Source organism: Chrysemys picta, chromosome 1 (genome assembly GCF_011386835.1).
Source record: "Chrysemys picta bellii isolate R12L10 chromosome 1, ASM1138683v2, whole genome shotgun sequence".
NCBI classification, from domain to species: Eukaryota; Metazoa; Chordata; order Testudines; family Emydidae; genus Chrysemys; species Chrysemys picta.
In genome coordinates this window covers 253,920,806-253,933,042 of record NC_088791.1, presented here as the reverse complement: position 1 = coordinate 253,933,042, position 12,237 = coordinate 253,920,806, and the positions used below count along the sequence as shown (strand labels likewise).

The 12,237-nt window shown below is 46.8% G+C and overlaps 1 protein-coding gene and 1 pseudogene across 4 annotated transcripts in view; one reads left to right on the top strand and one right to left on the bottom strand.

Moving 5' to 3' along the window:
• FGF14 (fibroblast growth factor 14) overlaps positions 1 to 12,237 on the bottom strand; it is a 648,909-nt gene that overhangs the window by 415,186 nt on the left and 221,486 nt on the right. The window lies entirely within an intron of this gene.
• Positions 4,688 to 9,266, top strand: LOC135974952 (uncharacterized; annotated as a pseudogene).

Genomic DNA, 12,237 nt, shown 5'->3' with positions numbered 1-12,237 from the left:
CGATAGGCCAGCTAGTGGTGAAGATATTACCCTTAGTTGCAGAGCCACAGCCCCGACATTCACTCAGCTCAGTCTAGCCTTACCTCCAAATTCATCTTCTGTCATGTCATGCAGACCACCTTCTATTTGCTCCCTGCAGTGAAACTGCAATGGTTGCGCTGCAGGGAGGACTCTCTGCACTCCTTGAGGGATGACCCTGGAACTCGGGGCCTGATCCAGTGCCCATTTAAGTCAATGAAAGCCATTGGCTTCAGTGGGCTTTGGATGAGGGCTTTAGTTCCAGAGCCAAACTGGGGTACTTCAGGCTTGGGAAGACTTCCAGGGAGCCCAACACAAAGAGAGCAACCATCCAGCATGTGTGCAGCATCCTCCACAGCACCACAGAGGCACAGCGGGCTGTCCTGGATGCCCCGGGCACGGTCGGTCTTAGCAAGTGAGCCACTCCACACCTGAACCTGTTAAGCTGGCTCCAGAGCTGGGGTGGGAGCCCTAAGCCAGGTAGCTGTTCATCCAGCCAACTGATGATTGAGAGTTCCTGGTTCTGGCAGCATCTCTCTCCCATTCCATCTACCACAGAGTGCTGATGATGTTATCAGCTGAATGGAAAGCATGCAGCACTATTCAGATAGGATTTCTACTACATAGTCGGTGGCGGGGTACATCCCATATATCCCTGAACAGCGGCAAGTGGGGCATTTGCTGTGGCTTGATGATCAGTTTATTGGCTGCATTCAGATGCCAGATGTTAGGTGACAGAATATCGGCTAGGCCTGGTAGCCATATAAGTTGTGTTGGCTTCTTTGGGTCTGTGATAATTCTCATGGTATGATTAAGCTGTGTGTCTATTAGTCTAGTGTGGGCAGAGTTTAACCAAACTGGGGTGCAGTATTTTCCAGCTGAACAGCAGAGAGCAAGCCCGAACTATGTTTTATTTGCACATTGGCTCCCCGGGTGGACCCTGCTAGTTTTTTCAGGAGACAGTTTCTTGATTTCTTGAGCTACTTTAGTGAGACGATATTTATAGGTGAGTGTGAATCGCGTGCCAACTGCTGACCATTCAGAAATATGTTAAACGCAAATTAGCTCTGGGCATGGCTGTAGTGGAAGCTTGTTGACATGGTCTTTGGAGTACTTGGTTTCAGTCTCCATTTCTTGCACTAATCATCTACAGCAGCCACATTACTGATCAGGTTCTCTTAAATCTTGAGGCCAAGTAAATATAATGGGTGTACATGAACCACCTGGAGGTGTTCCGTAGGTCATTGGTGAATACATTAAATAAAATTGGTGCCAGAACCAAGCCTTGCAGAAGTCCATTCTTTTGGAATCTCCTGGTGCTGATTTTGTGACTCAGAGTCACCTGAAAATGTCTACATTGGAGCATCAGCTCAGTTGCTATGGCAAACCAGATAGGAAAAACTCTTGACATTTTGTACAGCAGATCAGTGTGGCAGATGGTGTCATAGGCTGCTGTAAGGTCAAAAAAGATAGCTCCAATTTTCTTTTTAGAGATTTGGAACAGGCAAAACTAGAAAGCCTGTCTTGACAAACCCTCGGATCTTATGTCAACAATGTAAGTATGAAGTCCCAAATTTAGTGTACAAGTCTGTAATTTAACCTTAGGATTTCATATGCGGTGCTGCTTGAACTCCATTCCTGCAGTTTATGAAGTAATAACAGTCCCTTCAGTAAAATCACAGGCTTGCAGGGTTCTGCAATACATACAGCATTCTCCTCTATAATACAGAATATAAAAGGCAATATACAGCAACTCTATATTTTTAAGCCAGCCACTACAGATACCTAGAGTACGTAAGTGTTTACACTTCATAATAGCTAAAACTCAGATGGATCATGAAGTAGAAGTGTCACAGGAAGTACAATTCCTCTCTAGAAGTGTGACCATTTCACTCCCAAAACAAATTCGGAGTCCCTCTCCCTATTTTGGGGGGGGGGGGGTTCAAGCAGCCATGTACTATTGCCTCCCTAACTTGAGTCTGGTCCTCTCCCTACCAGTGCTTCCACTGTCCTTTTGTTCCTAGTATAAGCGGGGGAATGGTCCCGCTATTGTGGGGAACTTTCCTGGCTTCTGCACTACCCCAGTCAAGTGGGCTAGCGAAAGGATCCGAGTCCTCACTCCCACTTCCTTTACCCAGATGCCTCTCTGTCCTTGAGGACTCCCCTTCCACTCTCCAGTCTGGCAGAGTCCTCGTAACCCCGACAAGGCTGGGCCCAGGATTCCTGGGGGGCTCGACCCCCAACCCTACTGTGGTCACCCAGGACAGGGGCTAGGGTGTCCCCACTCCGGGGTACTCTCTCTGCACTGGGCACCTACCTGACCCACTGATCATTTCATACAATTTAAAGCAAATACAAGTTGTTTAATTAATAATTAATTTAAAAAAAAATAAGGAAAAATGGGAAAGGTTAAAGGAAACACATCACCGTTCCCCGCTCTGTGGCAGGGAACATCACAAACAGTGTCTCTGGAACATCAGGGCAGTTCACAGTCTGTTCCTTGTAGGTCCCAGGCTCCTTCTCAGGCCCTGGCTGTGCTGCAGAGATGCTGCAGGTTGGACACTTGCTCTGGCGGTGGCCCCACGCTCTCGGTGGCAGGACCCTTTTTCCCAGCGTTGCCCCCGCCCTGTCAGGGTTACGATCCCCCCTCCAAGTCTGGCCTGCAGAGCCTCTTGGCTGAGGCGTCTCCCTGTGCTGGGCCCACTGCCCAGGGTCCCCCTCACTCTCCCCAGCTGCTCACCGCACCCAGCTCCGGAGTGCTCCAGCCCCACACTGCCTCAGCATGGCTGCTGCTGCTGCTCTGCCTCCAGCTCCCTGGGCTGCTTCTTTGGCCCCTCTGGCTCCGGTTGCTACAGCCCTGCTCCCAGCACAGGTCGGCTCTGCAGGCTGCTTCTGTGACTCTGCTCCCAGCTCTGACCTGCTCCCTGGCTGCTTGTCTGGCCCCTCTGGCTCCGGTTGCTGCAGCTCTGCTCCCAGCACAGGTCTGCTCTCTCTGGGCTGTGCTCTGGCTTTGGGGCTGCAACTCTGCTCCCAGCAGCTTAGCTCGGGCCCCTGCTCTCTCCTTAGCTCGGCCCCACTCTGTCTGACCCAGGCAACTCCAGCTCACACAGAGGACGGGATCCACCCTGGCCTCCTGACTCCCTGATTAGCCTGCCCGCCCTGTTAATCAGGCTGACCTGGAGCATTGGCCTCTCCCCATTGATCCTGGGGACTGTCAGTCTCAGGCTCCTGATTTCCCATCGACCCTTCCCCTTTTAGTGCTGGGAGCTAGCCAACCAAAACACCCCCACTGAGTGTTAGTAAGGAGGCAACAGTCCCCTTACACTAGCAGGCTAGTGAACCCAATTGCACATGTTTTATACCCCTTTCCTTCCCTATCTGTTTGTAAATTCCTGCAGAGCTGACAGAGAAAAGCAAGGTTGAGCTGGGGCTGTCCCAGGAGGAGCTGAGGCCCATTTGCCTATGGGGCTCACAGACTCATTCAGTGGTGTCTCCATTTTCTTTTCTTACAGCTGCTTTGTTTTGTCGCTGTGGTAACAAAGTCAGTTTCCTTTAGTCTTAGTTATATTTTCCATGCTACTAGCCACAAGCCACCTTTATATCAGCAATGAGCTGAAGCAATTTAAAAATGAAGAAACAAGTGACCCATGTCCTCACTCATCCCCTGGGCAAACCCTTTATATTCCTTTAACTTAAAAGATCATCATTTTGTCTTGGGAAATAAAGCCCTTGGAAATTAGCATTCCCTGTCTTCTGAGTTGCAGCATGAAGAACCAGGATTCTTGATAAAGTCTTAAAATACTTTGCCTTTGTGAATATGAATCTAAGAAACTGTAAAACTGTGAATGAACATTTACAACAAACTGTGAGCATCCTGCTGTGGCACTCACACACAAACAGGAGGCAAGAGAGAGAAAGAAAGGAGATGAATTTTTTTTCATAGCAAACAGCTGTCTCTAACAGAAGAAACTAAAAAGAAAACAGTGTATGAAGAGGCCCAAAGCTGCATTCATTACAGTATTTTTAGATGCTTCCAGCACAATTTTGATAAACACTCTAAACTGTGTAAAAATGGTAGTGTCAATGCAATTAAGTCTTTTTCTTGGTGCATCATCATCAATACATGTGCCTGCTGAGACTGTATTTTGGTCTGTGCAGTGCAGTTACCCTTTGATTAATGATTCAAGGCAATCAGTAGGGACCACAAACACCTGGGGATGCCACAGCAAGCAATACGGTGTCATCATTTAATTTCTTCTCTTGACCTACATTAGAGACTGAAGATGCATTAAATATTAAGAGCCAAATTCTAGCCTTGGTTAAGCACAAGCAATTTGCATTGAAGTTGGTGTTATATATTAATAGCCAGGGACAAAATCTGGCACTGAAATGCTACATGGATGTTATCTTAAAATAGCACAAACAGGAACCTCATGTTGAGGCTTAAGCTTTCCTTTTAATGGGTGTGGTCCTTATTCGATCCTTCTGGCTACGGGGTATTAGACCTAGCAGTGTTGCTACTGGTTTAGCCAGTGAATGGCACAATATTAATGAGAGGCTCCATCACCTTCAGGGACTGATATGCTGTATGCACTTTGCTCTCACAAGAGGAAATGTAGAGGGGAAATCTAATGACTATCTTAGATATCTCTATACTAATACAAGAAGTATGGAGAATAAACAGGAAGAATTAGAAATACTAGTGAATGATCACAAGTATGACATAATTGGCATCACAGAGACTTGGAGGAATAACAGTTTAAGTGCTAGTGCAGACAGAGCTAAAGAGTTTAAGAGCAGGTTAGACAAACACCCGTCAGGGGTGGTCTAGATAATACTTCATTCTGCCTCAGTGCAGGGGACTGGACTAGATCACCTATCGAGGTCCCTTCCAGTCCTACATTTCTATGATTCTGCTGACTGCGAGCAAGGGACTGAGCTCTGGACCAAACTCTGATCCTTCCATGACAATGTCATACTGCTAGACCATTGGGCCAGATGTTAACTTTCATCTTGAACTTTTCTTACTGAGTATAACAGACACTCATAACTGGTCAATTCCGTCCATAGTTTTGGAGTGCTCGTGGATACCTCACTGACACTATACTCTGCAATACAAGCATCCGTGATGAGTAATGCTTTCTATCATATACAATTGACTAGGATGCTCCATCCCATCCTGGTGTGGCCTTGTTTATTCACACCTGGTCTCAGTTATTCACACTTCACCACCTCTTGGTTGGACAACAGCAATGCAATATACCCAGGCATGAGGGGTAGTGGGGTGTATGGGGTTGTCAGGGAGGGGTAGTACCTCTGATGGGGGAGCAGTCGTACTCCTAGGAGTAGCTCATCCACTTTGGTCCCCACTTGACACCCAGCTCTCACCTGTGGCTCCAAGTAGCTGTCAGCATGCGGCAGCAGCCACACCCCAGAGACCGTCTCGACTGGCAGGCTAAACCAGGTGAGGGTAGCCGATGAGTATGAGACTCTCGGTGAGTCAGGGCTTGTCTACCCATTGCATGCGAAGGCTGGATCCGGCTGACTGAGGCAACCTGGTTCAATGGTCAGGAAGGCGGTGACAGCAAGCGTTGTGGAACGCTTAAGAGCACGACAAGACACGTAGGCGTCCCGGTCATCCACTGCGCCCTGTCCTATCTCCAGCCATCTCAACTTCTGTCCTGCCACTGGATACAGATAGGAACTGGGAAGAGAGACTGAGGCTGACGTTGCGCAACTCTCCCTCACTTTAATCCAATTCACGCGCAAGTCTCGACATCACATCATAACATATTACATCATATCAGGTCCTGTGGCGATGGGCGAGCGACGAAGCAGCAGGTGTGGATACACTGGGAGTTGTAGCCGCGGACCTGCACATAGGCGGCTCAGGCATAATGGTCGTTCCTCACTGACCGAAGCAGCAGTGGAGCTCGGCATCTTCTTGAGCGACTGAGCAGCCCTATTCAGGATTGCACTGCTCACCTCCGTAGAACGAGGAGGGGGCTAGAAAAGGTGCCCTAAACATTGCCTGCTTCACCTTACCTTGGCCAGCATACCGCGGCTGGCGGGGATCCCATAAAAGCTGTCGAACAAAAACAAAAACAAAACTTAGAGTGACACCGATCACTATTGCCACATGGAATGTGCGCACGTTACAGGACAACATCACGGCAGACAGACTGGAGAGAAGAACAGCACTTGTCGCTAGAGAGCTCGCATGCTACAACATTGACATTGCAGCCCTTAGTGAAACTCGCCTTGCTAATGAAGGACAGCTATCCGAGTCAGGCGGTGGCTATACATTCTTCTGGAGTGGCCGCAGCAGTGATGAGCATCGTGAATCTGGAGTTGGCTTCGCCATCAAGAATCATCTTGTTCAGAAACTTGCCAGTTCCCCCAGGAGTATGAATGACCGGCTCATGACAATGCAGCTTCCGCTTCAAAAAGGAAAACAAGCTACTTTGATCAGCGCATATGCTCCTACAATGACCAACCCAGAGGATGTGAAGGATAAATTCTACAAAGAACTAGATACTCTGCTATCGTCAGTGCACTGCACAGACAAGCTGATTCTGCTGGCGATTTTAACGCAAGAGTCGGATGCGATGCCGCAGCCTGGGAAGGAGTCATCGGGAAAAATGGAGTGGGAAAGTGCAACAGCAATGGCCTGTTACTGCTGAAAACTTGTACAGCACATGGCCTTCTGATCAGCAATACGGTCTTCTGCCTTCTTACCCGCAACAGGACTTCGTGGATGCATCCCCATTCCAAGCACTGGCATTTGATCGATTATGTCATCATCAGGAGAAGGGACAGACAAGATGTCAGGGTTACAAAAGCTATGTGTGGCGCTGACTGTTGGATGGATCATAGGCTCAGAGTATCCAAAATGAAGCTCCGTATCATGCCGAAGAAACGACCACAAGGCTGTAAGGCTCTCAAAAGGATCAACGTGTCGAAGCTGAAGAACAGCCACATCACTGAAAATCTAGCAGAAGACCTAGAGAATGAGCTTGCTGATCTTCGTATTGAGGATGACACTGAGAAAGACAGGGAGCGATCCGGCAACACTGTCCATACAGCTGCATCGAAGGTATTGGAGCCCTACACATGCAGGCGGCAAGACTGGTTTGACGAAAATGATGCAGAAATCCAGGCCTTACTTGCTGAGAAGCACTGCCTGCATCGTGCATATCAAAACGATCCATCCTTGGCGGCAAGGAAGACCGCCTTTATCAACGTTCGCAGAACAGTACAGAACCGATTGCGCAAAATGCGGGACTTGTGGCTGAGCGCCAAAGCAGATGAAATACAGGCATATGTGGACAGGAACGACTTTAAGCAGTTTTATGAAGCCCTTAACACACTCTATGGTCCACAGTCTTCTGGGAGCTTTCCCCTCCTGAACTCTGATGGTACTATGCTCCTTACAGAGAAGACGCAGATTCTCCAGAGATGGGCTGAACACTTTGAAGCAATTCTCAATCGCCCCATAGTCATCAATGATGAGGCCATTGACAAGATGCCCCAGGTTGCAGTCAATGACTCCATGAATGCTTCACCAGAAGAGGACAAAGTGAAGAAAGCTATCAATCAGCTGTCAAGTGGCAAAGCCCCAGGTCAGATGCCATACCAGCAGAGGTGTACAAAGTCAGTGGACCCGTGCTGCTATGGAAACTCACTGAGCTGTTTCAGTCCTTCTGGAGGCAGGGAACCATTCCACAGGAATTTAGAGACGCGTCCGTCCTGCACCTCTATAAGAGGAAGGGCAATCGCCAGGTATGCAACAATCACTGTGGAATCTCGCTGCTTTCTACAGCGGGGAAAGTTCTTGCACGGGTTCTGTTGAACCGATTGATTACTCACCTGGAGAAGGGCTTACTGCCAGAATCACAGTGTGGCTTCCGCAAGGGTCGTGGGACTATTGACATGATCTTCGCTGTGCGTCAGCTACAGGAGAAATGTCAAGAGCAGAATCGTGAACTCTACACAACTTTTGTGGACCTCATGAAAGCATTTGACTCTGTCAGTCGCCAGGGCCTGTGGAGGATCATGTTGAAATTTGGCTGTCCAGACAGATTTATATGAATGGTACGTCAATTTCATCATGGTATGATGGCTCGTGTCCTGGATGACGGTGAAACATCTGAGGCCTTCCCAGTCACCAACGGCGTCAAGCAAGGGTGTGTTTTAGCACCCACTTTGTTCAGCATGATATTCTCTGCCACTCTGATGATGCCTTTCAACACTGCACTGAAGGAGTAGGCCTGAAGTATAGAACTGATGGGAAATTATTCAATCTGAGGCGACTGCGTGCCATCACCAAGGTGAAGGAAACTGTACTTCGAGACTTTCTCTTTGCTGATGATTGTGCTCTGAATGCTAGTACTGAGCCAGAAATGCAAGCCAGTATGGACAAGTTTTCAACTGCATGCAACAACTTCGGTCTCACCATTAACATCAAGAAGACTGAGGTCATGCACCAGCCAGCTCCCCACGCTCCGTACTCAGAACCGTCCATCACTGTAAATGGACAGAGACTTCAGACAGTGGACCACTTCACCTACCTGGGCAGTACCCTTTCCCGAGCAGTGTCAATCGATGATGAAGTAAACTGCAGAATTGCTAAAGCCAGCTCTGCATTTGGCCGATTGCGCTTCAATGTTTGGGAACGTCAAGAGATCAGCCTATCAACGAAGCTGAAGGTCTACTGAGCAGTGATGCTTCCAACTCTGCTGTACGCCTGCAAGACGTGGACTGTCTATCGGAGTCATGCACGAAGGCTCAATCACTTCCACATTTCCTGTCTGCGAAAGCTTCTAAAAATCAGTTGGCAGGACAAAGTGCCCAATACTGATGTCCTTACTAGAGCCAGTCTGCCGTCAGTTCACACATTGCTGATGAGAGCCCAGACCAGGTGGGCCGGACATGTTGTGATAATGTCAGATGAACGCATTCCTAAACCGCTCTTCTACGGAGAACTCACTCAGGGAAAGCGCTCCCATGGAGGACAAAAGAAGCGATTCAAGGACACGCTGAAGACCTCTTTGAAGTCCTTCGAGATCAAAACCGCCACATGGGAAACCTTCGCACTGAATCATTCAGCATGGCACAGCCTCATTCACACAGGCAGTAATACCTCTGAGGTGAGGCGCATTGCTGAGGCTGAAAAAAAGCATGAGCTGCGCAAGTCCAGAGCTGCTCGTACATCTTCGACAGTGCCATTACGTTTGCCCGACCTGTGACAGGACGTTCCATGCCTGAATCGGACTGATCAGTCATCTTCGGACGCACAAAGCCTGGTCATCAAAAGAATGAGTTGTGAGGTCTTCATCGATAACGATGGATGAACATCATACCCGGGCATGAAGACCTCTTAGAAAAGTCCAATTAGGCCAGAAGATTGCAACATGTCTCCTCATCAACAACAGTTATGATGAGCATATCAGACCTGTCCTCCGCTCTCTACACTGGCTATCCATAGACTATCTAATCAAGTTCAAGGTCTCGGTCCTTATCTTGGCAGTCAATATCCCAAATCAAGGGATATCTAAAAGAGCCTAAATCTCCAGAATAAAGACTCTGGTCAACAACGACAACGGTACTCCTCAGGCACAACAGAACTCTCTACAATAAGAGGAAAGCTTATCTGTGCAGGAGACAAAACATTCTCAGGGGCTGGCCAAGACTGCAATGAACTTCCCTAGAAATAAGGACCATTGCAAACCTCACTGTCTTCCACTCTTAGGGCTTGTACACACTTGCACTTACTTCAAGATAACTTATGTCGTTCAGGGGTATAGAAAAGCCACTCCCCTTAGTGATGTAAGTTACACTGACCTAAGTGCCGGAGTGGATAGAGCTATGTTGGCAGGAGAATGTCTCCCACTGACATAGCTACCACCACTTGGGGAGGTGGACTAATTATGCCAATGGGAGAGAGCTCTCCCACTGGCATAGAGCATCTGCATGTAGCTGAGCTGCTCTAGCACTGCTAATTGATTCTAGTGTAGATTAGCCCTCAGAGTAAGGTGCATTTTTTGATCTGCCTTCTCTAACAAATTTATAGCAACGTGTGTGTGTAATTATATATATATATATAAAAGTCCAAAACAAAACCCTTCACTGCACATACTTCTCCCTCTGGGGAGAATAAGAGAACATGTAGTTAGTCAGAATGTTAGTCACATTGCTTTATGTGCTAATGGAAAGTGCTCAGAAACTATGGTGAGGAGTGTGTGGTATAAGAACCTACACAGAATGGAATAAGAATGCACAGATAGATTTGATCATAATAAGACATGGTTTGAGTTTGTAACACTAGTTATCAACTTAAGAATTCTAAGCTAATGCCCTGGGCCAAACACTGTCAGGAAAGGAATAGATGTACATACTATTGAAGTTAATTAGGGCTACTCCTGTCCCACTATACTTTATTTAGCAAAAGATACTCTTTAAAGTGTAAAAAAATTCCAGTACTTTACAAACTGCTTTTGGAAAGCAGGGGTGAGCATTTAACCATGTCTCCATATGTAAACTACGGGTTTAACATGTTTGCTAAGTTACTTTACTCTAAAATTGCCTGGGTTGGATGTGGCTTGTCCGCACTACCGCATGATATACCCACTGTCAGCAGCACCACTAGGTGACAATGATTTAAATCAGGGGTTCTCAATCTTTTTCTTTCTGATGCCCCCTCCTCCAACATTCCATTACAAAGTCCATGGCCCACCTGTACCACAACAACTGTTTTTCTGCACAGATTAAAAGCCAGGGCTGGCGTGAGGGGATAGCAAGCAGGACAATTGCCCACAACCTCAGAGAGCCTGTGAAGCTAAGTTGCTCAGGCTTCTGCAGTGGAGTCATCTGATGGATATTACAAATAGGAATGCTGGGAACTGTAGCTTAGTTTCCTGTGGCTGAGTAACTGGGACATTGTTTCTATGCTGCCCACCAAAAGCGTCAATGCAGACCTTGTGGGATAACATTATTTAGCGGCACTCACTGAAAGCATCCCATAAAACAATAGAAAGAGAGGATAAAACACTCACCATTCAGCAACATGAGCCCTGTTAGAAAACCTCTTTAGGGATCTGATTCTAAGTTCTGTGAAGTCAGTCAGAGTCTTTCCATTGACTTCACTGGGCTTTGGATCAGGCCCTAGTAGCTAAGATTTTTTAAGGATGCTGCCATAGCTATAAAAGATTAATTAAGTCACTTTAAGCCACTCAATCCCCTGCTGAGAAGAAAGAACACATACAAAAGACAAACTTAGACCTCAGCCAGACCATGCTTATTAAAAACAGGTAAGCCCCATAAGTGTTAATTTACCACTCTCCTTTCCCTTCTCCCACATAGGGTTGCTGGTTTCTGAATAGTAACTTTCAGCCTTTTGCTTTTTCCCTTGCCTATGGTACTAAAGCCCCCAAACTTCAGATAAATTGTTTGAGCATCTGAACTTTGGGTTGCTTAACTGAATGGATTCCTTGCAAGGATCTTACAGCAACATTCACTTGTTTCATATGGCAGATAGGAATAGAAAATAATGCATGCTGTTTCTTGTTAAGGGTCAGACCTTCAGTGAAAGGCAATTCAGGCTGATTACGTCACTGGAGCTATGCCAATTGACAATCTGGTCCATAATCTTTTCTTTAATTTTTTTTTAAGTTGATGCTTTCTTCTTAGGAAAAAGTTTTCTACAGCATCCAAAGAGAAAAATTCATTCTATGCTCTGTATGGTCATTTTTTGGATAATTTCCCTCCGTCAGCCAAACCTAGAGAAATACTGAATACTGTACAAGGCCACCTTGGACATGAGCATCAGACACCAACAAAACAAGGGAACACACAACAAACTAGAAACTAGACTTTCTCTCTAATCTGTTGGCATGGAGCCTCTCCTCTCTGGCTGACTTACATGCCTAGCTCCCTTTGAAGAGAGTTAATCATGCTCTGTCTCACAAAAGCTCTGATTGGAGACAATATCCCTGTTAAGGAAAGCATTTAACTTTAAACACATACTTAATGGGACCTCTGCACATATTGAAAATGGAACATACTTAAGTTCTGAATTGATATCTTAGTGTGGGGTATGTCTACCCAAACACAAGCACAATGGGAGAAACCGGGGTCATCCTAGCATCCAATTAATCTCCTCCAGACTGTTTTAGAAGAGTTTTACAATTCTATATGGGAAAATGGTGACATGTAAATTTA